Source organism: Anomalospiza imberbis, chromosome 8, assembly GCF_031753505.1.
Source record: "Anomalospiza imberbis isolate Cuckoo-Finch-1a 21T00152 chromosome 8, ASM3175350v1, whole genome shotgun sequence".
Lineage (NCBI taxonomy): Eukaryota > Metazoa > Chordata > Aves > Passeriformes > Viduidae > Anomalospiza > Anomalospiza imberbis.
Genome location: NC_089688.1, coordinates 16,565,111 through 16,588,754, shown reverse-complemented (window position 1 = coordinate 16,588,754; position 23,644 = coordinate 16,565,111). Strand labels below are relative to the sequence as shown.

General features: G+C 44.7%; 1 long non-coding RNA gene across 1 annotated transcript; it reads right to left on the bottom strand.

Moving 5' to 3' along the window:
• Positions 1 to 294: 294 nt before the first annotated feature.
• LOC137478565 (uncharacterized) lies at positions 295 to 15,425 on the bottom strand. The gene is made up of 3 exons (XR_011001656.1): positions 15,092 to 15,425; positions 14,590 to 14,720; positions 295 to 386 (listed from the first exon to the last, which is right to left on the bottom strand). It is a non-coding gene; the product is annotated as an uncharacterized lncRNA (long non-coding RNA).
• Positions 15,426 to 23,644: the final 8,219 nt, after the last annotated feature.

Sequence of the window (23,644 nt, the reverse complement as noted above, 5' to 3'; positions counted from 1 at the left end):
CTCTCACACACACTTTCCGGACAAACACCCCCTCTGCTAATTGCAATGCCCATTTAATAGAAGTTCCCCCAGCTTGTAAGTACAGATCATAGGTCTCTACTTCTCCTCTTCATGACTGCTCTGCACACACTTCTTCCAGACCTTTAAGAGCTGGTTCAGACTGTAGGTGCTTCAGGCCATCCAGATGCACTTACATATAATGTCACTGTTGCTCATGATCTCACACTCAGAAGACACCACCCTTGAGAAGTCATCTTCAGTGCCTATACTTGGGTGACTTCCACCAAAGTCTTGTCTCCTTCATCCCTGAATTCCTCACCAGTATCTCCTGAAATCCATAGCCTGTATTTCTAAAATCAAGTCCAGCCGAATTTTTTTGGGCAGCTCTGTGAAAACAGAGCATCAGCACATCAGAAGAAAGCGCATGAAACACAAAGCTGATCACAATGGAATTGAACTGGCATCTATGTGTTCTGCACTGAATCCCAAGTGCTTAAGGTTTATCTGATTTGGGATGTTTGCTGACACAGTCTTTTTTGCCCTGTAGAGTTACCACATCTCACATGCAGTCATCATGAAGAACACTGGGGACAAGTGAATAAACTAAAACCTCAGCTTTCACTTTGTGCTTCTCTCATGGTGAAGAAAATGCTGGAAGATACAATGCAAGTTGTTCTGAAACAAGCAGCAATATTGCAGCAATATTAAAGGACCCTTTGAATATCAAATTTGGTGCTTTGGTGCTGCCCACAACTACCCAAATTCAAGAGCTGGCTCCTCAGTTTCTACATATTCTGTAGCTAGGATGTTGGACACTTCTGAAGCTCTGCAGTACAGTTGGGAATCAGCAGTGCACCACAGAAGCCATCAGAAAACAGTACACAGCAAGAGTGACATTGTTATAAGAAAAGGAGCAAACTGCCTGAAATTTCTCTAAGTCTGGGTCACAAATCCCCCGAGGATTTAACAACCTACTCAAAACTTGCTTCTTTCCCTTCCAAGTAGAGAACCCAGCTCTTCTTTCCTGCTGTCAATGGCCAGCCAAGGCAATGCCAGAGACAAGACAAAGACCTCTTCCAAAAACATTACAGTCTTTCCTTTACCAAGAAATATTAGCCTCTCACCTTCTGTGGCGGTTTAAGGAATGTGAAGGCAAAAGAAACAGAACTGGAGAAAAAAGGTTCAAATGGGCAGACAGCCCATCACTATTATACTTCTTGCTCATATTTTGGCCCACCCCTCTCACCATAATGCAGTTATCTACTATTTAGATGACACAGCCTAAGAACACTCAGAGCTACAGTTCCTTAGTGGGGATCCTGGTCCAGGATACTTTCACCAGCCACAGCTGAGTGACTAATCACCAAGGGAGATGAACCTGAAGAAAGATGAGGAGCTTAGAGTCAGGAGGTCTGGGACTGTTTCCAAACTCTGTTACTAACCTGGACCAAATCACACCCACTCTGCTATATCTTTTTTCTCCCACTTTTCTGCTCAAGAACTCTGCAGTACAGGATCCTGGCTGCTGTTCAGCTGTACAGTAACTACAGCAATAACATCCCACCCTGAGCTGAAACTATAATCTGCCTCAGGAGTAACATTTCCAAAAATCCCTATCTACCAGCACCCAGGATATTCCATGTCAGAAGCCACAAACCATAGTTACTCAGAGAAAATAAAAACAGCTATCAGATTATCACTTTCCCTCTGCAGTACAACTCAGATCCATTTGAACCTTTTATGAGCACCACCACCATCACTCCCTTGATTCCCATATCCTTCACAGATATTGTGCTGCCCTTAGGGAGGGAGCTGAGAGACCTAGAGATACCCTTTGCTGGAGGTGATCTCTAGTTTCTCAGTTTTGTCAATTAACTATTTAGAGCCCAGGAGGCATAAACTGTCTATTCTTCTACTCATTCAATAACCTGTCTCAGCAATCGCATGCCACTTCAGACTGTTAGTTCTTTGGGCAAGGGAAAGCTTTGTACAAAGCCTATCACATGCCCAGGCTTCTATACCCCCTCAGGAAGCAGCAGCAGCCCATACAGTTCCAGTACACTCACAGAGATGCCCAACATCCCTCTGTGCCTTCTGTGGGTGGCGGAAGCAAAGTCAGCTGACATTACTCTCAGTCTCCCTCTACTTCCCAAATTCTAGAAACCTCTTTCTGAAGCAACATAGGGGTTGTTTTACTGACTTACACTCAGCCAACATCTTGCACTCTCTGCAAGGTGATGGAATAGCACAGGCCAGTGATCAGCAGGAAAGCCAGTTCCTGCTGGCCCGCAGAGGAGCACCAGCCCCACTGCTATTTGTACATGTCCTCTGGAATCTCCACATTCAGCACTGTTCTTGCCAAAGCCGCCACGAAAATGTGCACATCATTCCTTAACCTCACTCTCCCAAGAGCTGGCACTGGCTGCTTGTTCTGCCCGCCTGCTTGGACAGCTAAATAGTTATGCAGAGCACTGCAGTGCTGGGGGTATCCCAGGCCTTTGGCACATGCTTTGGAGGTCCCCTTGTGGACATCCTTCCTGAGTTGGTAGTCCAACTTGACTGCAGCAGGAGAACATCTCTTGTGGCCTTTCTGGAGCAGGGGACTCACTGCAGACCCTTTCTGGAAAGGCAAAAAGAGGCACCCAAATAGCTTAGTAGTCCCTGTCAACTAGGAAAAGAACAGAATCTGATTTACAACTGCTATCTTCCACTGAGCAATGCTATTTCAGTTTCTGTACCTCCACTCTGCAGGCAGTTGTGACAATACAGAGCCTGCTTCTGCAGGCAGAGGTCTCTTTTCAGGGCCTGCACATCCAACACCAATGTCACCAGTAATGTGTCAGAGCAAAATTTACCAGTGAGAGAAAGCAAGATACCCAGATTTAATGAACTAATCTAGACCAGCAGAGACTTTATTACAACTAAGTAAAGACCTCCAAAACCTCCACTCTAGCTCAGTCAGTCCTAAGCTTCCAGAAAAGTGACTTTCCATTGCAGTAATATATTCCCCACAAGACACTCCATTTGTCATAGCTACCAAGTTCCAACTTCTAGCAGAAAAAAATGCCAAAGCATCTCACTGCTGTAAGGCTTTCTGTTTCTCATTTTTGTTCCCAGAAAAGGATTTGGCAAAGTTTCCAATTATATTTTCCCGGTTTCTTACACCAATCTGGCATGTCTGTTTAGCCTGATCTTCCCAGTGACTGTCATTCACCTTTCAGTTGCCACCTGTAACATGACTGACAATACTGTCAGGTCCAGCATAATCTTCACATGCAGCTAGAGCAACAATGAGCAATAAAATCCTTGGATATATTCATACAGTCAGGTACAAGACTCCAAGGTCACTCCTTGACAATGCATAATCTGCATCACATCTTTTTGAGCATAGGGTACCCAAGAGCACCAGGCACAGGAGCTCATGGGCATGCAGCCCACACACAAGGCATTTAGAGGGACAATCAGGAGGCAGTCTGTACTTTTAGACCTGTACAGATACAGCCTCTATTCCCATCATGAGAACACAGAACCAAAAGCAGACTCATGACCTGAGAGCTCTGTTCTGACTTGTACCCAAACGACAATCATACCTGGTGCTGACAAGTTTTGATCCATTAATGGTCCTCCCTGCCCTAAGCTATGACAGTTGGGCCAAGCAGGATCCAAAGCCTCTTCCAACCTGCCTTTGTCCCCACTCTGATCTGTGAAGTAATAAATAGTGATAAATCTTGACAGAGAGCATCCAAGTGTCTGGCATGCTGTGGAGGGTGAGGGCAAGGCAGCTTCTGCTACAGGAGATGATCTCTGGCCTGCCTTTCTTGATGACCCCAGAGAATTCACACCACCCTGCTCCCTCCTCTTGAAAGGTGATAACAAAGGTGTGAGTTTCTAAGCCTGACTGGCTCATGGAGTTAAAACCCAGTGAACCTGACCAGATCAGTGATAAAGCCAGAGCTCTGCTGAATTGGTCATTCTCTTGCTCTCTCCTTCTCTTGCCTGACCCCTCTTTTGCATGGTTCATAGAATCGGCAAAACTCCCTGACACAGAAACTGGAAGACACTCGATCTGTCGGTAACAATTTCCAGCAGCTCTGACAGGAACAGGCAGAGCACAGGAAGAATAAAAAAAAGGGAAAGGGGAAAAAAAAAAGAGAAGATAATTCCACCTGCCTTGTATTCTCCCTTTTGTTTTTCCTTTGGCTGCCTCTTTTTCCTTGCACTGTGTGTCTCCTTTCCTTTGTCTGCTGCTGGACAGATGAAGACAGTCCATGAGCCGCAGGAGGCATCCCAACTTGAGCCATGAAAGAGACTAAATCATCCCAGAGGAAAGACTACATAGACATGGGTAGATTAAACCTTTTACTTTAAAGCCCCCACAGCACCTGCAGCATGCTGGTTCCCTGTCCTGGTTGCCCACACTGGCAGGGAGGCTTAGAACATGTAAGGGATGTCCGTAGAGAAGAAGAGGATGGCGATGATTTATATCCACATAATATTTACATTTTTTAGGTCACCTTTCCTGGGGCTGAGGAGATGCTTTCATTCACTTTATTTTGCAGAGTTAAGTGTGGCCTGGAACCATCAGTGTGTTTTTACCTACTAGATGAGTAGCTCTGTCTTTGAGCCTTCCTTCTCTCTCCACTGTGGCTTCAAGCCTGATGCACAGTAGGCTTCGCAGAGTACTGGGGGTCTGTGAGAAGTCAAGGCATACAGACCGAGATTTCTGCAGCCCCTTCTGAGCTGTACATCTGACTCACAGACTGACACTGTCACTAAGGAGACTGGACTCTGAAACCCAGGTAGCTTCTGCCCATCCTGGAGTTCTGATGTCCTTCACTAAGCAAAAGTCATCCTGGCTGAGTGTCTAGGGAGAGGCAAGTACACAGTATGATGCCTAGCTTTTCAGACATCACCCACCCTTCTAGCCAAACATTAGATCAGTGAGAGTTATCGATAGTGGAATCTGTGTTGTATCTTCAGAGCTCCATTTTCCCCATCTCCCTCTCCCACTGAGGGATAGGTTTTTCAGAACAGGTGATCTTTTGAAGGAGGTTTATGAGATGATAGAAAGGAGAAGCCATTGCTCGGATGGGCCAAAGGCCAAGAAACAACAGTATTTATTACACAGGACTAACTTCCACCATGAGAGAACCCGACCATCATATTGCCATACAACCTGCACCTTCAGAAAATACACACCCTTGGAAGAGTCCAGCTTGAAAATAAGACCTTATCTGATACAGGTCACCTGTATAGAGAGAGGAAGGGAGAGCACTGGAGGAGAAATAGAATGGGTGACAAGAGCAAAACCACACAGAACATACTTAATTACTGAAAGTCACAGCAAGTCAGGATTTTACATTTAACTGAGGCACCACTTGTGACATACCAGCAGGACACAACACAGGGTGATATCACCAGCAGGGTGTTATCCACCATGAAGCCTTTTCCTTTAAAAGACAAGGCACATCTGGCTCAGAACCCACACAGTATTTTGTGGCCTTCATGACACTGGGTCCATGAGTCCAAGACACACAGATTGATTTACATTGACACAGGCAGAAATTCAGAATAAAAGCTTTATTCCTTCCTGTCTGGTAGAAACATCATCAGTGTCTATTTGAAACAGAAATAGGTCCCAGAGTTAAAGAGAAGACTGAAATCTAACTTTGGAAGTGATCAGGGAAGTTGCAAAAACTCCACAGCTTTTGGTGTTTACTTCCCCTCAGCTAGCCAGAGAAGCTACCATAACCTGGCTGGTGAGGCAGGTAGTGTGTTGTGCTGCAGACTGGCTGAGTGCTCCAGCAGCTGCTCACAGGGGCAATGGTGAAATCTGGGGCAGGAGGGACAAGGGGGGCATGTTACACACCACCAGCTAGAAACACATGCTGTCTGCTGGTGTGACAAGGGGAATCCCAGAAGTGGGACACACAGATTCAACAGCTCAGTGAAAGAAAGAGAAAGGGAGAGGCAAATTAGACACGTCATAGGAGCGAGCAGGAAGAGGCTGTAACAGGCCCCCACTTGAGAAAACCAGAACCCTTCTTGCAAACCCGGCAGCCATGTCATTTTAGACTAAACAGCCTTCAGAACACCTTTTGCCTCCCATCATGCTTTACACAGTACCCACCACTACAAACCCCAGCTGAGAGCTGAGATGGGGCCACGAGGCCATGAAGAGCAGCAATGAAAACAAACTCAGTTCATGGAACATCCCTCAAGCAGAAAGCACACACAGTGAGGCACAAATGCTTCTAGTGAATCTGAAAGCGAGTCCTCTTTAAGGCCAGCATTGGCCCAAATCACCTATAATTGCACAAACTGATGAAAAGCCTGAGTGACTCAAAACCTAGGTAGTCTCAGCTATGGAAAATCAGGGCAGGGAAAGTGAGGAAGCAAATCAAGCCCTCCTGGTACAGCTGCAACCTCTTGCAAGTCAGCAGTGGGTGCTTTAAGATTCTATCCACCACAACCACACCAATTTCAGACTGTACCAGCATGGCAGTTTGAAGTGAAACAGTCAAGTAGCTGGATACCAAGGATAAATAAGATTTCTGCTAATCCTGCTTTCACAGCAGGATACTAGAAAATTTAGCTGACCTTTGTTAAATAAGCTCAATGGGTCCCTTGAGAGATGGTGAATTACTGTGAGTGAGCAAAGAATGTCTGCCCTGGGCTATAGCCTGCAGAGAGAGTTTTTTCTTACACAAGAGGCTGCAATCCACTCCATTTCACTGGACAATGTATTTCTTTTATACTACAGGGAATAGGCCACCCCCAAGCTACTGCAAGGCAAGCCAGTCATACCACATGTGTAGAGCACCTCTCAGCAGCATATGAGACACTCCGCACCACGCAGCTTTTTAGCTGTGGCACTGGAAACTCTCACCAGGAAAGCTGAGCTGCCAACAGAGCACTTCTTGCCCCAGGCTGTCACTGCCATGGCTGCCTGTTTCCCTGCTCACAGGTTTGCCCTCTGGACTCAGCATGTGCACCCGTGTAGGGTCTTCAGGGGATAATGGAGGACAGGCAGCAACTTGGAGACAGGCCCATCATAGACTTCGATGGCACAGGGTCCCTTTACTAACATACTGTGAATCCACTGGCAAAACATCGACCAAAATAGCACCACAGCCAGACCAAAATTTCATTGCTACACACACATTTCCTTTGGGAAATAAAAAAAAAATATAACACCTGTCCACCTGTTCCAGCTTGACTAGCTGGAATTTAGACTGAATTTAGACCACCTCATCTGACTGGCCGAGGAAGCAGATGAGACAGAGCAAGGTAACACGAAGCTTTTTCATCTGTGTTCTGGCTGAAGAGGATTTGATGAGACACAGAGGTCACAAAGTGTGACATCAGTTAGACATTAACATGCTGCAGCAGGAACTGCAGACTATTTCCTTTCCAGGCATAATAAGACAGAAACAATATTACAAAGCTGCATCTAAGATCTTCCATTCAGCATCTAACAAGCTGGATCAGAAAGTCTAGGACAACTTTTTTAGAGTGAACCAAGCTGGGACAAATCCCACCTGGAAAAGATATGTCCAGAACTATGTTAATGGGTACCCACAATTGCTCCAGGTGCCACTACTTTTTCCTTTCACAACCTCAAGTAATAAGAAGGAGTAGGGATGGGAGAATTGCAATCTTCTTTTTTTCAGTTTCTCATTCTTTAAGCAACCCATGAGTACCTGGATAAACAAATACCTGGACTGCCCACTCATGGCAAATTAAAAACAAAAAGTATGCTTCAGACTGTTGAGCTCCTTGTATTTCTCTCTCTCTCATCTCCTCCCAACTCTGACCTCTCCAAAGTTCTCAACTGAAACAGATCACAGATTCCAGTGTCCATAAAAACAGGAACATTTTTATTTTCATTTTGAAGCCTATTTCAATGACCCTGCTGAGGCGGGGGTGGGTAAGGAAACAGGATCATTCATCGTGGCTGAGCAGTACAATTCCATTTGCCAGGCTCTGAAATGAGAGACACTGCTGATGAAGTCAAAAAAAGGAAAACGCTCCTCTGTGTCATTTTTCTCCTTTTCCCCACCCCAAGTCTTTTTTATGTCTTTCCCCCTCTCTACCCCCTCAGTCTCCCAGCAGGCTCTCTGGAGATAAAGGGGGAGAGAAGCAGAAAGACTGGTATCTCAAGGGAAACCCACACCTCTCAATATTCAGAATACTGAATATGAAATGTCAGAGGAGTTATCAATCTTACTTTGAAGGCACAAGGAGCTTTATTTGCTAGTGCAGGATGCAAAAGGGGCCTTCCAGAGCTGTTCACTGACTCTTCAAACACATTTCACCACTGGAGTGAAATACATAGTGTTCACATAGGAAAGGGAGACACATTCAATCCTGCCAATCTGTCCTAGGCAGCAAAAGAAGGTGCAGACAAGTAGAAGAATATACAATGGCAACAGTGTTGTGCAGAGGAGCAGCATGAGGTGAGGGCCAATTCTTAGCTGGTGCAAAGTCATATGCTGCTTCAATTAGCCTCTAAGATATGATGATGCAGCTCAAAACATATAAGGAAAGTAAGCAAACTCTCTGCTGACACCAATGACCACAGTGGCTGCGAAACCAGTTGAGCCTAAACCTTTCCCTCAACTTTAGGCTCATCCCTTGTCATCATCAAGATATCAGTATTCTTCCTTACCCATTCCCTAACTTTAGTGCATGCAGACAGAAGCTGCAGTGAGGACCAGAGAGCAGCCTGAGATATGTCAAATAGATCCAGTTCAATAATCACATACTACAAAGCACTTTGGAGAACTGGATCCTGGCTGACAGCAGAGCAGAGGGAGAGTGGGGATTAGGCTCCAGTGAGATCAGTGGAAAACACTACTGGTAGGGCATCTCCAAAAAAAAGAGATACATATTTATAGACAAAAACTGGCAGTACAAAGTTTCCAAGACAGGCCAGCTCTATGACAAGCAAAGACAGGGGGCAGGACTGCTCAGTGGTGAAGAAAGAGAGCACTGGGGCCATAGGCTGCAGGTTATGTCTGGTCTGTTTGGCTCCCCACCTCCATGTCAGCCCCTCATGTCAGGAGGCTGACGTTTCTAACCACCACCTATTTTCTACATTGTGTGATCCACAGCCTTCAAGTTTCCACACCATCCCTCTTCAGGGCTACTAGTAAGGAGAAGTTTCAGTCTTCCCCTAATTCATCTCTCTGACTACTCCCTGACTTTATACCTAAACATCAGTGGTTGTATATGAACCACATTGTATGCCACCCAGTTCTCTCTTCACTTGCTACCAAATTGCAGACAAACCAGATCTGTGCTAGTTCCAGGGACCTACAAGAAATCATGTGTGCTATTCTTTGACCAACATTTTCAAGCCTTGAAAATAAAGATTTTATTCTTAGTTGTACATCCTCTACTACTAAGAATATTCTGCTGCTCAAAAGTTAGTGTAAGTAGCACACCCATTCAGGGGATGGGATAGGAAACCTGGGCACCCCCCAATATTCAGTGCATCCTGTTTAAGAACTAACTTGGGGAGACAAGTACAACTTGCTTCATTTCCAGGGAGCTACACTGATTTAAGCTGACTAAATGTTCGGACTTTAGGCTCTATACAGGAAAGTTTGAAAATGCTGGACTGCTGCTGTTTCCTGCAGAGGCAGCATGTGAAAATGAGGTGCTGTTGTTTATGACAGACCACTGTGCAGAAAAAAATCTCCTGGTCACAAACGTGACCTTTCCATCAGAGGTCACCAAAAAGTCATCAGTGATTTCATCAGATATCAACCAACTCAATTGCCCTTACGTGCACACACAGCAGCAGCAACATACAGGTCACACTCATTTCCTTGTGTGAGTCAGTCACTCTGAGCCCAAGGCCACCAGTTAGAAGAAAGAAAGATCGTCTGAGATCCTGAATTAGATTTCTGCTCTTGGCTCAGATCTCATTCTCAGAAATATGCCTACTGAGTGATTACAGGAATAATACACCCCATTTAGTGTTGCAGGAGGGTGTCCTAGGGACAAGGGAGCTGCACAATGGCATCTACCAACACCCCAACTCAGCTGTGGATGTGCTCTGGCATATTTACCCCGTGGATTTGTATGGCTGTTGCCCAATGCTTGCTTGGGAAAGACAATAAAGAGATGAAAGTATAATACAGACGTGAGGGTGACTATTTTCTGAAGAGGAAACACTTGCTCTAGCTGTCAATGATTTACAGGGTCACGTTGTTCACTGTTGACATATTTTATTGTCATTATTTATCACACTCACTCCAGGAACCCTAAGGAGCCCTGCACAGGAACTTGGGCCATGTAGTGCGAGGTGATGTACAAATACAGAGAGCTGTCAGGGGGGTTAAAGGCACCGGAGTCCTGCCAGCTGCTGCCACTGCAGAAGATACTGCAGATTCACAGCAGGACATAAAAAGGCAGTAGGGGGAAGATGGCAGGTGTCCAGAGTGCCAGAGTATTTCTCAGCTCAGCACAGAATGAAAAGATTCTCTTCACTCCATCAAGTTTATAGAGTTAAGTTCACAAATGCTAAATGTTTGCATCATTTTTAATGCTTTCTTACTGGCCACAAGGCTGTCAAAATGCAAAGTAACTGCCTGCACAATCAGAATCCTGAATAGGAGATTAGCTAATAATAATAATTATTATTATTGGTATTACTACTACAGATTTATAGCTCTCTCATGATCTCTCTGTCAAGAGAGACATTGTACTCTCCTTGTGAAATAACATTTGCTTTGCTCTTCACAGAAGAATTAGAGGCTTTACAGGCAAAAATATACTGGCAAGTTACTCCAAAAACACTCCAAGAAGGCAAAGGTCTACATCAAATACGTACATTTGCACCTGCTTAGTCTATGATCACTTCTGTAGTGGTGTAAATCAGGAGCAATGCTCCAGACACTCCACTAATACACATCAGTGCAGTTCACTGATTTCATATAAAAACCCTGCAGACGTTAGACAGGGAGAGAGCGCAATCAGACCCTGTCCGAGATCACCCCGTGTCCATATGCTGCTATTCATTACAAAGTATGATCTCAGTGCCTAGGGGCTCCTAGGAAGGCCAAAGTCCCCTCCACTACATTCTGCACTGATCAGTAATGACATACAGCACCTGCTTCAACAATTTGCAATGAAAGAGACAGAAACCAGGTATATTCTGGATATATTCACAGGTGATGAAAATACTGCCGAATCTTGCAATTACATGGTGAGCCCATACAAGTCACAATTGTTCTTCAAGTCTCAGCTCCCAGTCTACTGAGCTGATGAGATCTTGGAGAAAAAGGCTACTTTTGCACCTAGAGAAGCCTCACGACTCAGACCTCCAGGCTGGCCTTTTTGCCCATTTCTGATTTCCAGCTGCATCTTCAGTGCATGGCTGAGTTGGCTCTCAATTCTATCTATGCTAAATCAGTCTCTAGAAGGAATGAGAAGTCCAAAGAACAAAACAATGGGAAAGAAAGAATGGTTAACAAATGCCACTACAACCCTTGTGAGTCAAAACTAACATAAACTTTCCAAACTGAATTTTCAGTGTGCCTGAACTTGAGTCACAATTTCCAGTTCAACCTGCTTATTGATTTTACTTACTTATTATTCAGATCTAAAGAAAACATTTATCTCTGTCAAAAAAGAAAAAAAAAAGTGAAATACCAAGACACATTAGGAAAGAGAAGAAACACACCACTGCTCCAAGACAGTGGTGGGAACTATGCAGAGCTGGCAGCCACAAACTCTCCCTGCTCTGGTGGTACAGTGCCTGTACCAGAAGAAGGACCCCCTTCGGGACCTTTTTGTACCTTAGGATGAAATCACTGGATGAGGTCAGAAGGAGTTACAGAGATTGTCATATTTGACCATCCTGTCCAAACCAACAAGATGAGGTTGCTCAGGGCTTTATCCAGTCAGTTTTTAAATATCCCCATCCTCCACAGATGGAGACCCTACAAGCTCTCTGTTAAACCTATTCTAGTGTTTGACCGCCCTATAGCAATTATTGGTACATGGCTTACACGTGGAGATATTCAGCTATCTCTTAACCTGATTTGTTCACCATGTGTCAGAAATTAAATAAAATAACTCCACTGCCCCTAGTCAGCATGTTACAGTAGTGTAAGAAACCTACTGCAATTACACTTGGAGCCCAGCTGGAGCTCAGGAGCCCATATGTTACATCTGTCACACCATGAACAGACCAGACACAGAAAGAGAGAAGAAATGAGATATAGAGAAGTGGCATGGTTCAGCTCAGCTCATACAACAGGCAGGACTAAACCTAGGGTCTCTGAATCCTCTGTTCACTTCACATCAGGAGAACCATGCTAACACATCCACATTGAAGCATTTATGTTCTGCTTTGCCACCAACACTGGTGACATTTTTCATGGTAAGTACAAGCTGTTACAAGTTTAGCCTTTACCTTTTCCTGTTCATAGATCCAAAAAAGGCTTTCTAGAAGACAGTTCCTTGTTTGAGTATTCCATACATAAGGAACATGCCCAAATCTCAATTGCAGCAATTCCCTTCAGAGGAACCTTCATTCCTATGTAAGACATATGAGGTCACTAAAGATATCTGCCCTTACTGCTGCAACATGGATTAACCATGGAAAGAGCAAATAGCCACAAAGCAGGAATTTTCAGATGGACCAAGAGCCACATATGTCTACAAACCTCTTAGAAGGCCATAGGTCGTCTCCTCATTAAAACTGTCAGTTGCAAACACATACCCCCTGTGCCATGGTCAGTGATCTCATTGTAGGGCTGTGCAACCTCTCTGTCCAGGGCAGGGATGCAGCTGCTCTGAGAAGTGCCACTTTTTGCATTTCTTGCCTTCTGCCAGCACTTTTCTGGTTAAAGGCAAAGCTGAGGGAAAGTTAAAGAGCAGCAACAGCTGCTCCGGTGTCTTCCCCAGATGTTCAGCTATGTTCAGCCGGTTAACAGTTTGAGAAATCATTCGTCAGCAAAGGTTTTGCTGCCTTGCAGGCTTATCTCTGAAACAATATGGTACTTACAGAAAAACTCATTCTCACCCTGCCACACTTAGCACCTAAAAACCCCTTGTCATTTCTTAACCCACCACACTCTCTATTCTCTCTTCTTTGGGTTGTAGAAATTATTTGGTGCCTTGATGGATAGAGATGTGAAGAGGCACCCACCCAGTAAAGACTATCTGCAGGTACTCACAAAGGTTAATCTGAATGTTTCATGAATTTAAAAAGTTGACCCAGTTTTTCTGAAACCTGTGCTTCAGCTTGTCTCCCTGCTAGAGTGCTTTCTTCTGCTGATTATCATTCAATTACTGTTATGATTCTCTGTTACAGGGATTGATTGCAGAGGTCAGTGAAAGGAAGATTACAAGGAGTGTTAATGTTGGGATTAGTGTATGGTGGAGATCAGGGTGGAGCAGAGTGGCTCATGTCCAAAGTTACAGGCAGTCAAATTACAAACAGCAAAGGGCAGTTTAAGAAGGCCAGAGTTAGGACCTCTTAACACCAGGTATCAAGGACTTGGAAGTGAACCGCAGTGACAAGAGGTAATTGCCGGCGGGATACAGTCAGGACAAATTATAAGTGTTAACTGCCAATTAAAATGACAGGGCCAATATCAGGGCCACTACAAAGATCAATTATGGGATTACAGCAACGGTCTACAAGTACGTAAGAACAAAGCCCACCTGCAGCCACACAGAGAAACTCGGATGAAGATCTTCCAAAAGTGGGAGAAGCCTTTTTTTGCCTTGAAGCAGCTGAAATACAGAGGCTCAGTCTCTCACAGCTGGCACAAGTGAGGTTCAGGGAAGTTCAGGAAACAATGCTGCTTTACTCCAGCTGGGGTTTCAGCTGTTAGGCCTTTACTGGTGGTATATGACTTATCTTCTTCATGGTGTTAACAGCCTTATGGTTGTAAAAGACCTACCAAGAGGGACAGGAGACAGATGTCTTTACAAAGACCTCACTGGAAAAAGAGCACAGAGCACAGCTCCATCAACCTGAGGAACCAGCCAGGTGTAAAAGCCAAACCTCCTGTACTGTTTCTTTGCTAATGTTGACACCAGTGAATCTGGGATCAGAGGTTTTAAACTCAGCTTTGCTCTTTCTGTGCTTAATTAACTGTCCATCCATAAGCACATTATGTAGTGTGTGAAAAGGCTCCTTGGACCTCTGCTGAGCACTCCAGTCATTTCAGAGCAACAGATAGAGCTTTATGAATAACTTTAGAGAATTTTTCTTCTGCTTGCAGAACACTCACATTGCACTTAGGACCTGACCCATATTCTGAGCTCACATAGACTTTCTCACCCCCTTTGAAGGCATCTAGACATAGCTATTGCACGGTCGGGACAGGGGTATAAAAATACCATCTCTCTTTTGCCCTCCAAAGCCATCTAGGTGAGGACTGAGGCCAGAGCTTAAGGTGGGCAGGCAGAGAAGCCACACTAGGCTGGAGGAACATATGTGTACATTTCCCTAGAGCTTGAACTTTGATTTGTTCAAAGAAAGATGCCCTTGTTCAGGCATATTGCAATTGCAAAACTCTGTTCCAGGTTGGCTCTCCCCTTGTATCAACCCACCAATACCTCAATGATCCCAGCTTGGAGCAAAATTGCTTAGTGCCCACAGAGACTGACCACATCCACCTTTGGGGCAGAACATGTCACTCCAGAATCTTTCACACATGGAGGAGACAGTGATTCTCTGCATGCCAATCCTAGAAAGATAAAATTACACAGTCTTAAGTACCACAGAAGCTGCCCAGATTTCTTTGCAGCTGCAGAACCCACACTGAAGTCAACTGCAACCCAGCAGCACACCCGTCTCAGCAGCATAACGGATATGACACCAAAACCCCACCCCAAAAAGCCTGGCATTCTTATCCAAGCCTTGCACCTGCCCTTACACTGCCCAGCTCCCAAGTTATACTGGAGCACCATTTGCCCAGGCTATCAAACAATCTCCCTTTTACTGGCTGGACAAGATCCTCTCAGTCCTGTGCTGTGCAGAGGCAGCCAGTCAGAACTGCACTGCCTCCTCAGCTCACCTCCAAGATGCTGCTGTAAATCCAAAGAGAGATTATCTTACCTGCCACAGTGTTACCTCCTTGACTGCCAGGAACGGCAAAGGGACTGGTGAAAAATGCTGTAAATTAATTAACATCAGACCTCTTGTAGCTGTTTGTTACTGTAAACAAACATTTTAATATGCAGTAATTAATTAAATCTGCCATGCTGTCCCCCTCCTCCCATTGATCTTTCTTCAGCTTTTCTTCTGCTCTGCCTCATCTTTTTCGCTTGGTGAAACAGATCACTTGCAAACAGAGACACAGCTTTCCCAGTGGTCCAACAGCAGCGACCCAATTCAAAGAGATCACTTTCCTCTTCTTAATCAAATGTTGGGCTCTTTTTTGTCCATACAACTGGGTTTTTTTTTCTCCTGTGCACATTCTTTTCTCTCTCCGACAAGTTCCTTCCCACTTATCAAATGCAAATGCTAAATTAATTTTTTTACAACAAAAAAATTTTAAACAACATCCCAACACTTACCAATTGCTCCCCAGACCAAAAAAAAAAAAAAAAAAAAAAAAAAGGAAAAAAAGTATATATATCAGATTATGTATCTTGGCACAATCCATTTCCCTTCATCAGAATCTTTCCAGCCCCCTCTTATCTATAGGATAGCTCAGCTATTTTATTCCCTCAACTCTAAACTGAGCCCTAAGTTTCCTCTTAAGCTGTAGGCAAGCTGTACCAGGGACTCAGAAAAAACACATCTTCCAGTTAAGTTTTCCTGTTAGCTACAGCTAACACTGTTACAACCAGTAGAAAGCACAAGCCCAGCATTCCAGTCAGAATGGGTGGAAAAGCATCAAGGAGCAGGAAGAGTAGGGTTGTTCCATGACAGAATATCAGCCAGACTCAGAGGTGACTGAGCAGCAGCAACACTCACCAGTTAGAGTGCAGTTTCACAATATCTAGACAAGACTGCCAGAACAGCATCCATGAGCATTGCCTTCCCCCCACCCCCACCCCAGTGTGTCTTCAAACTTTACAAAGACCTGGGTATTGGCTGTGAAACAATCTGCCTACTGTGGGTTGACTGTTTGGGGCTATTGTTGACTACTGTGGGGCTATTTCAGGGGCACACTAAACCCAGGCACCAATATGGCATTGTGGCAGCTAAGGCAGGGACATGGAAACACAATAGAGATGTGATGGGAGGGATTCCAAGGACGCTTAGGGCAGTGCCCTTTTCCACAATCACAGCAAATACCATTTGAACTGTGCCCTGCCCAGTCTAAGTTCCATTTGGCATGTTCATGTCACTGCTGTGGCCCAAAAATTATGGTAATATTTGAACAGTCAGAGTGCATATGTTTGTTGGATGAGGACTGGGATTTAGGAGCATCTCTGTATGCACATGCAGATGGAGGTAAGTGTATGACAATGAATTTACAGAAAGGTGTGCTCATATAATAAATGCCATGGCAATGCACGCTCTTTGTGGAATGAACACTTTCATTGATAGGTTGAGGCAGCTTCATGTTCGGACAACATTTCCAAAGACACCCAACAAAATTTTATTCCCATGGGGAAAAAACCTGTTGGTGTGTGTGGAGTTAAGCCAGCAGTATTTGAAGTGGGAGGCAGATGGAGCAGAAAGGAACTACAGTTCCTCACCAACCCTGGTTTATACTGCTGCAGGGAGAGGTTGCCCTTCCTGGCAACCACAACTACCTAAAGAACTGAACCAGGGCCAGGAACAAAGTCAGGAACTGTGAGCCCCTTAGTGCTATCCTGGTCATTTGATGTAACCTCTATTCCCTCCAGAGAACAGAATTTCTGCAGACCAGGCAGATGTGGCAGGCAGGAGACCACTAGCTCTGTTCCATTGCAGGGGGAGAGTGCCCTTATTTCCACAAGGCTGCTGGGGTGTGCAAGGCTGCCTCATACTTTCAAATTGTGGGCTTCACCACAAAAGCTGGCTCCAGTGAAGTCAACCACAATCATGAGTACCCAGCCCCTCTAAGGAGCAGGCCTTGTGTTTGCAATTTTATTATCCATTTTTCTTTTAATGTCCTGCACACTTGAGAAACCCTGTGTGAGAGTCAGAATGAGACAGGGAGAAAGAGAGAGAGCTCATCATGCCATAAAAGGGACAGATTCTGATTAGCTGAAGTTATAAAAATGATTTATACTTGCAAACATTATTTCTACTTGTATTGTTTGCCTGCAAGCGTTAACATCACGTCATGGACACTGTAGCCAGGCTCAGTCATCCCTTGAGACGGGACAGATGGCTAACGTCCCCTTCCTATCAAAGAAACCCCAGAATGCAGAATTGGGGTGACCAGAAGAAAGACTTTGCTCTGGCTCTTGGCACTTCCGAGCCTCATGGGAACATTCATCCTCACGCAGCCAAAACAGAGTCCCAGGCATCAAGAAGAGCAATCCTGATGTCAGCTCCTTCTCTGTGCTTGGCATTTCTCGAACAGGAGAAGCATGCTGAGTCCTGCCTATATTGTGCGCTTTCCCCGCCTCCTGCCAGCCCAGATCTGGGTTTATTTCCTCATCCGTGATTATTGTAAAGAGGAGCAGAATGAAATGCAGATGCAAAACATGCTCGTAAGAATTTCCTCTCTCTCTCTCCCCCATCTGCCAGAGAATAGATTTTAATCTTTAATCCATGAGCAATCAGCGAACACTAGCGAATTGCAAATTACAGATGTTTTACTGTCTTTGGCATTTTTAGCTTCCTCGCTTCCCCACTGCCACTCAGTGTCTTTCTCACATCCTCCCCTCTTCTGCATTCATCGAATGCCACGCGCCATCACCAAAACCATATGACACTGTCATCATTTGGTAATTAAACCTTTACTCACTTTAAATACGCAAAGCTGGCTGGGGTAAGCAGCATTTAACCCTTTCCTGACAGGCTTCATGCATATCTGGAATGAAGGGAAGGGCGGGGTGTTGGACAGAACAGTAAGCGAGAGGAAGCCCAAAGTTTGAAACCGTGTCCTAGTGCTGATGGCTTTCTCTGAAAGCATCCCTGCTCTAAGAGAGTCCAAAAGAGATGGCAAATGTCTCTGCTTGTTTCCATTTACCTTCCATCTGGACTGTCTGGTGCCCTGACAGAGGGGAGCACAGGCTCCTCTGCTAAACAAACCCCATGGGCTGCTTGAAAACATGAGGTTCCTGGTGAAGGACCTGCTCACCACAACTACAGCCCTGCACCACACTTTCATACTAAGTAACTCCAGGCTCAGCCCTGGCTGCTTCAAGTTGTTTATTACCACAAACTGTCCCTGTCTGATGTCCAGTCTGGTTTGATTCTTTGCTGTCCTAATGGAGATCTCCAAAGAAAATGAAGTGCAAGGACAGCAGGCAGATATAGAATAGATGTAGAAGCACAGGGGTACCTCAAGAAGGGTAAAGAGTAGGTGTGTAATCACCCTTCCTGGAAGTATGTTTCAGCTGTGAAGGACAAGGAAGAACTTTTAGATTGCCTCAGTTGCAAGCTTATGGAGAATAGGCAAAAGATGGCATAAATGCTTTCAGCATGATCTGCTGCGCTGGCCTGGGTCTCTTGTCTTAGGGTGGCTTCCAGCAGGGCTCACAGCAGGGTCCCCAGCACAAGTGAGAACTGAACCCTACTAGTCCGTGAGAGATCTGAAATCTCAGTGGAGGCTAAATCACAATTCATTATCAAAGGAGTCCAAGGTAAATCAGAGCTGGAGAGAGTAAGACATGGCAAGAAGGGAGGGAGGGAGAGAGGGAGGAAGGAAGGGAGGAAAATGTTGCTGCAATTATTTTGCCATAGATTAGCAGGGCCTGCTTTCCCTGTAAGAAGACTGCAACATTTGGGGAAACATAAATAACAGTTGACAAGAGACTGCACCATAGAGACAGGCAGTAATTGTTTCACCTCCCTGTGTGCCCTGTCCACTGTAGGCTCCCAAGGAACTACCTTTGTATCTTAGCTCGAGGCAGCAGCTCAGGGCCCCTCTGGACTAGGAACAGCTAGAGCCTTAATCATTTTCTACAAGTTTGTCAATTTAACAAGTGTTTGCCCAAGGGGCATCTGTCTTCCTGCCTTCCTTTATTTCTCTCTGTGCTTGTTTGTTTGTGAGCTGGTGCATTCTGGCTGCTATCACCAGCTTCCCACAAGTCCTGCTCTAAGCAGGATGTGGCCCTCACTGGAAGCAATATGGTTAACCCCAGTTTCAGAGGTTACTAAATGGTATCCCCTCCACTTTCTGTATTCACTTTTTTTTTCCTCCTTTTTTCCTTCCTGTATATGTGAGCTGCAGCAGCCACACAGTGATCCTTCTCTCCTGCCGCCCTGCACCAGACTGAGTTTACCCCCTGGCAGCTGGAATTAAATTCATCAAAAAGCCGAGCACTGACTCTTTTTGAAAATAATGTCTTTCAGCAAGTCCCCACAGGACCTGGGGCAGCACCAGGGAACTCTGGTTCATCAAGGCATTTCAGCATGGCATTCAGCTGATGGGTGTCTAAGCTGTAGGTACAGCTGTGTCAGGTGAGGAAGAGGAGGAAGATAGGAGTGAAGACTGCTGATGGGAAGGGGCTGCACTCCCCTCCCAGTGCCAGGTCCCCAGGCCCTCTCAATGCATGACAGATTGAAACACTGAACTTGGGAATTTTCACAGTACCTCAGACAACTGAAAAACAGGTACAGAATCATCTCATCTTTGAATGAAGCGATTAGAAAAAAAAATACCATAAGAAAGTTTTCAGTGCCTGATTTTAAATGCATTAATTTGTTTCAGATTTCGCAGGGTGGGGTTACTTTCAGAGACACTGTTCCTATTAGCCATAATCCTCAATATCATTGTAATATGCCATTAGAACAACTCAGCATTATATTAAGAAAACAAATTACTCCCTCTCACGTTACTTTAAGCTTCTGTTCTCAGAGAGCATTCAGCTTTGGTGCCCATGATTACCAAGACCTGGTTTAACCCTAGCCCAAATCCCAAGCTTCAGGGTCAAGTCACCCATCTCTACAGCAAAGTAGAATGAAGGACACAAGTCCAAAAGCACTAGATCTCTTCCTTGGTGTAAAGGCCCAGCAGATGCTGATTTAAAAAAAATAATAATAAAATAAAAAAATGTCCAATTAAACAAGTGATAGCCAGAATTGCTATCCTGTAGTAAGAGAGAACAAAGTCCTGATGAGAACCAAACATCTTCCTAAGGATGACAACCCTAAAGAACACATTTATTTTGGCTTCCTCAACCTAAAACTTCATTTGAATTATAATGGACAGCCCATCCTTGTAGCCATGAAAAGTTTAAGACTCAGCAGCTGTGAGAGCTCTGTAATGCCCATCTAAACTTGACTCTAGTCATTTGGATTGAGATGATTCTCCAGGCTATATTTCTGGCTGCAATCAGACTTTCATTCTAGTTTGGCTGTGGTACTACAAGGATTGAATCTTCTAGTTCAATGCCCCATAGGACTGCTATCTACATCTGTATAGTGCTGTGCCACTCTCTCTTCAAGAGAGCTCTGTGTGTCTGGAAGCTTTACAATATTTTTTCCTGAATCACTTTTATGGATTTGATCATTCTAGTATTTCAGCACCAAGACATTTTGGAGATCCTTACACAGTATCTCCAGGACAGTTGTTGCTATCTTAAAGACAGGGTAAAAACACAGAATAAATTCAGCCAGTATCTTCTACAACACTCAGTGAAGCCTCAAATAGGAATATGAAGGAGGTTTGGATCCTATCCTAGATTTGATTTAGGTCTAAATATTAAATATGTAACCAAATTGTTTAAAGGAGTTATTAAAGATGGGAGTGAAAGTAAACTGCTGGCAATTACTCCCCTGTGAGATAGAACAGGGAAGAAAGGATTGACTGCAAAACACATGTGTTCCAGACATGGCTTTTATAATAGAACTGGGTGATAAGAGCTCAAGCAACATGACATTATTGCAGGGAGGCAGTACAGCAGTCCCAGGAAACCTCCCTGCCACTCATCTGTCAGTTGTGGTTGTTGGTTTTTTTTTTTGGTTGGTTTTTTTTGGGGTTTTTTTTTGTTGGTTTTTTTTTTTTTTTTTACAGGGGGGCTGGCCTTGAGCTTTGTACTTAGGTCAGACTAACTGATTACAAGGGAAGACTTGACCATGATCTCTTTGAGAAAGGTGAGCAAAAGAACATCCACTTAAACACTTACATTCATGGCACATTGCATCTCACATAAACCATATGAGAGGCAAAAAGTCTCAAGTCCAATGAGAAATCTACCAGGATGCTCACTTGTTGGCTTTTCTTGATCTTTGAGACAGCAAAGAAATGCTTCATGAGAGCCTGAAGTACCACAACAGCTATGGCTGGGATTGTCACCTCCAAGAAGCTATCAGTGTGGACAATTGAATCACAGACTCCAGTGTTTCATTTCAGCTGCCAGAAACCTACAGCTGACAGCAGAATTTCTCTCTGTAAGCTGCCCTGTGTTCTCTATATGCTTGGAACTGCATCACAGCTTCTCCAAGACTTGCTGCCCTCAGGCCCTTCACATGCCAGCAGTGGTTTATTTTCTTAGTCTCCTTACCTCTGGCAGGCAAGTCTTAAAGAAAAATGGGTGAAAAACCCAGGAAATGTGTGTCCTTATTAATCACTGTTAGGGCTGACAAGGAGGAAGCAAGTCCTGGACCATATCTGGATACAGGAAGGAGAACTGGAAAGACCACTTCCCAAACAGTAAACAAGACCCCAGAGGCAGAGCCCAAAATTACTCAGATGCAACCAGAGAAGCTGGAATATGTTTACAGGCTCCCTTCAATCTGACATGAATATGGACAGGACTAAAGCAGACATACCAGGGGCACTTTCCACCTGTCACTTTGTTCAAGAAATGTCTCTTCTGCCTTCCCCACCCACTTCTTAGTGATTAACATCTCCCTAGGTCATTTATAATGAAGATGATGGGTTTAAGAAGAGATGAGCAAACCACAATATATGGAGGATTTGCCAAATCCTGATAATAGGCTATAGAGGCAGAAACACAGCCACCCTTCCCATCAGTCTCAACTCCTTCTCCAGTGGTTATGGCCACAACCTGTTAGGTGCCAGAATGTTTTCCTCTGTGTCAAACTTCTCTGCCTGGCACTATTTAATATTGGAGACCTCAGGCAAGACAGAACAGAGATGGGATATGCACTTGCTCAGCACTGACCACTGTGGAATTAACAGGGATATCAGTGAGGAGTTTCTAGGATAGAGATTTGATTACCCATGCTCTGTCCTCCCCACCTCCCTTCTACAACTTTTTTTGACTCACTAACATGTCTGCCTTAAGTTTTCTCCAGCCCTTCCACTCATCTAGCCTAGGCACTTCACTGGCACAGAGTCAGCCTGTAAGAACAAGGACTGCCTAAGAAGGTAACTTGAATCCTAGGTCAGATCTTAGGTTCCCTGCCTACAGCCCTGGTTCTGCTAGCAATAGAAAGAGCCTCAAATATCCAGCATTCCAGGTGAAAAGATCCAAGAAGGCATTTTGCCAGGGCGGGGCAAAGAGCTGCAGATGAGCAGGCAGAATAAAAAACGAGTGGAGTGAGTGCTGCAGAACTTCAAGGCGCTGTACTTAGAGGGATACATGAGGGATGCAGGAGAGGTGAAACTGAAATACCGCCAAACTTCAGAGAGTCAGTAACTGACACATACTGGTCACAGTGCTGGGGCTTCATCTGTACTGCCATCAGTTTCCCCAAGCCAAACTGGAAAGTGTGTCACATCCTGTTCAATACCGGGAGGTAACTGGAGTCTTTCAGACTTGCAGGTCACTGTGCATCTATAGCCTCCCTCGAGCACACTAAAAGATCATGTGAAATAATGCAGCCCCCTCTTGGCACACTGCCCTATAATACTCACAGAGCAGTCTGCACTAGGAACTGCAAGGAGAGATGGAGACTTTAAGAGATTGCATGGACATACAGTCCAGATGACTGCCATGGAAACAACTTGGCTAGCCTGGCTCCATCAGGAGGAATACCTGCCCAAGGCCAGCAACCCAGCAGGAATACTGCTCCATTGAAGAGAATAGGAGCCCATTTCCAGATCATTTCTTCCATTCCTCCTGCCAACATCAGCTGTTCCCCTATTGTCAGGCTTTGGCCAGGTGCTTTCCATCAAAGTATTCTCACAATCTGCTTTCCATTTTCCCTAGGCCAAAGAAGCTGAAGTTGCATAGGAAGATCCTAGAGTAGACAACATATTCTTAAAGAGCTTCAGAAAGGAATGGAGATATTTGTTTCTGGAGTACTTGATTAAAAAGAAGCAAGGTAGGAAAATGTTCAGAAGTATTTAACCTGGCCTTCTAGCAAACAGAGATGAAGAACTCTTAATCAGAGTGTGTTAGGGGAAGCAATACAAGCCATTTCCATTCTCAGTGCCTGTTTTTATCTCTTCTCAACTTTCCCTCTCCAGCCACCCTTACCTCAGTGCTTTAGACACATCTGCTCTGTCTCTACAGCACCTTGCACACAGCTGTTGGCCTTACAGTGGTAACAGTGAAACTCCATTGGCAGTCAGTCTACTGGGGAAGTTGGGAAAGATCTAGAACACAAGTGAACTTGTATCTGTACAGGAAAGGAGAGTGGGAA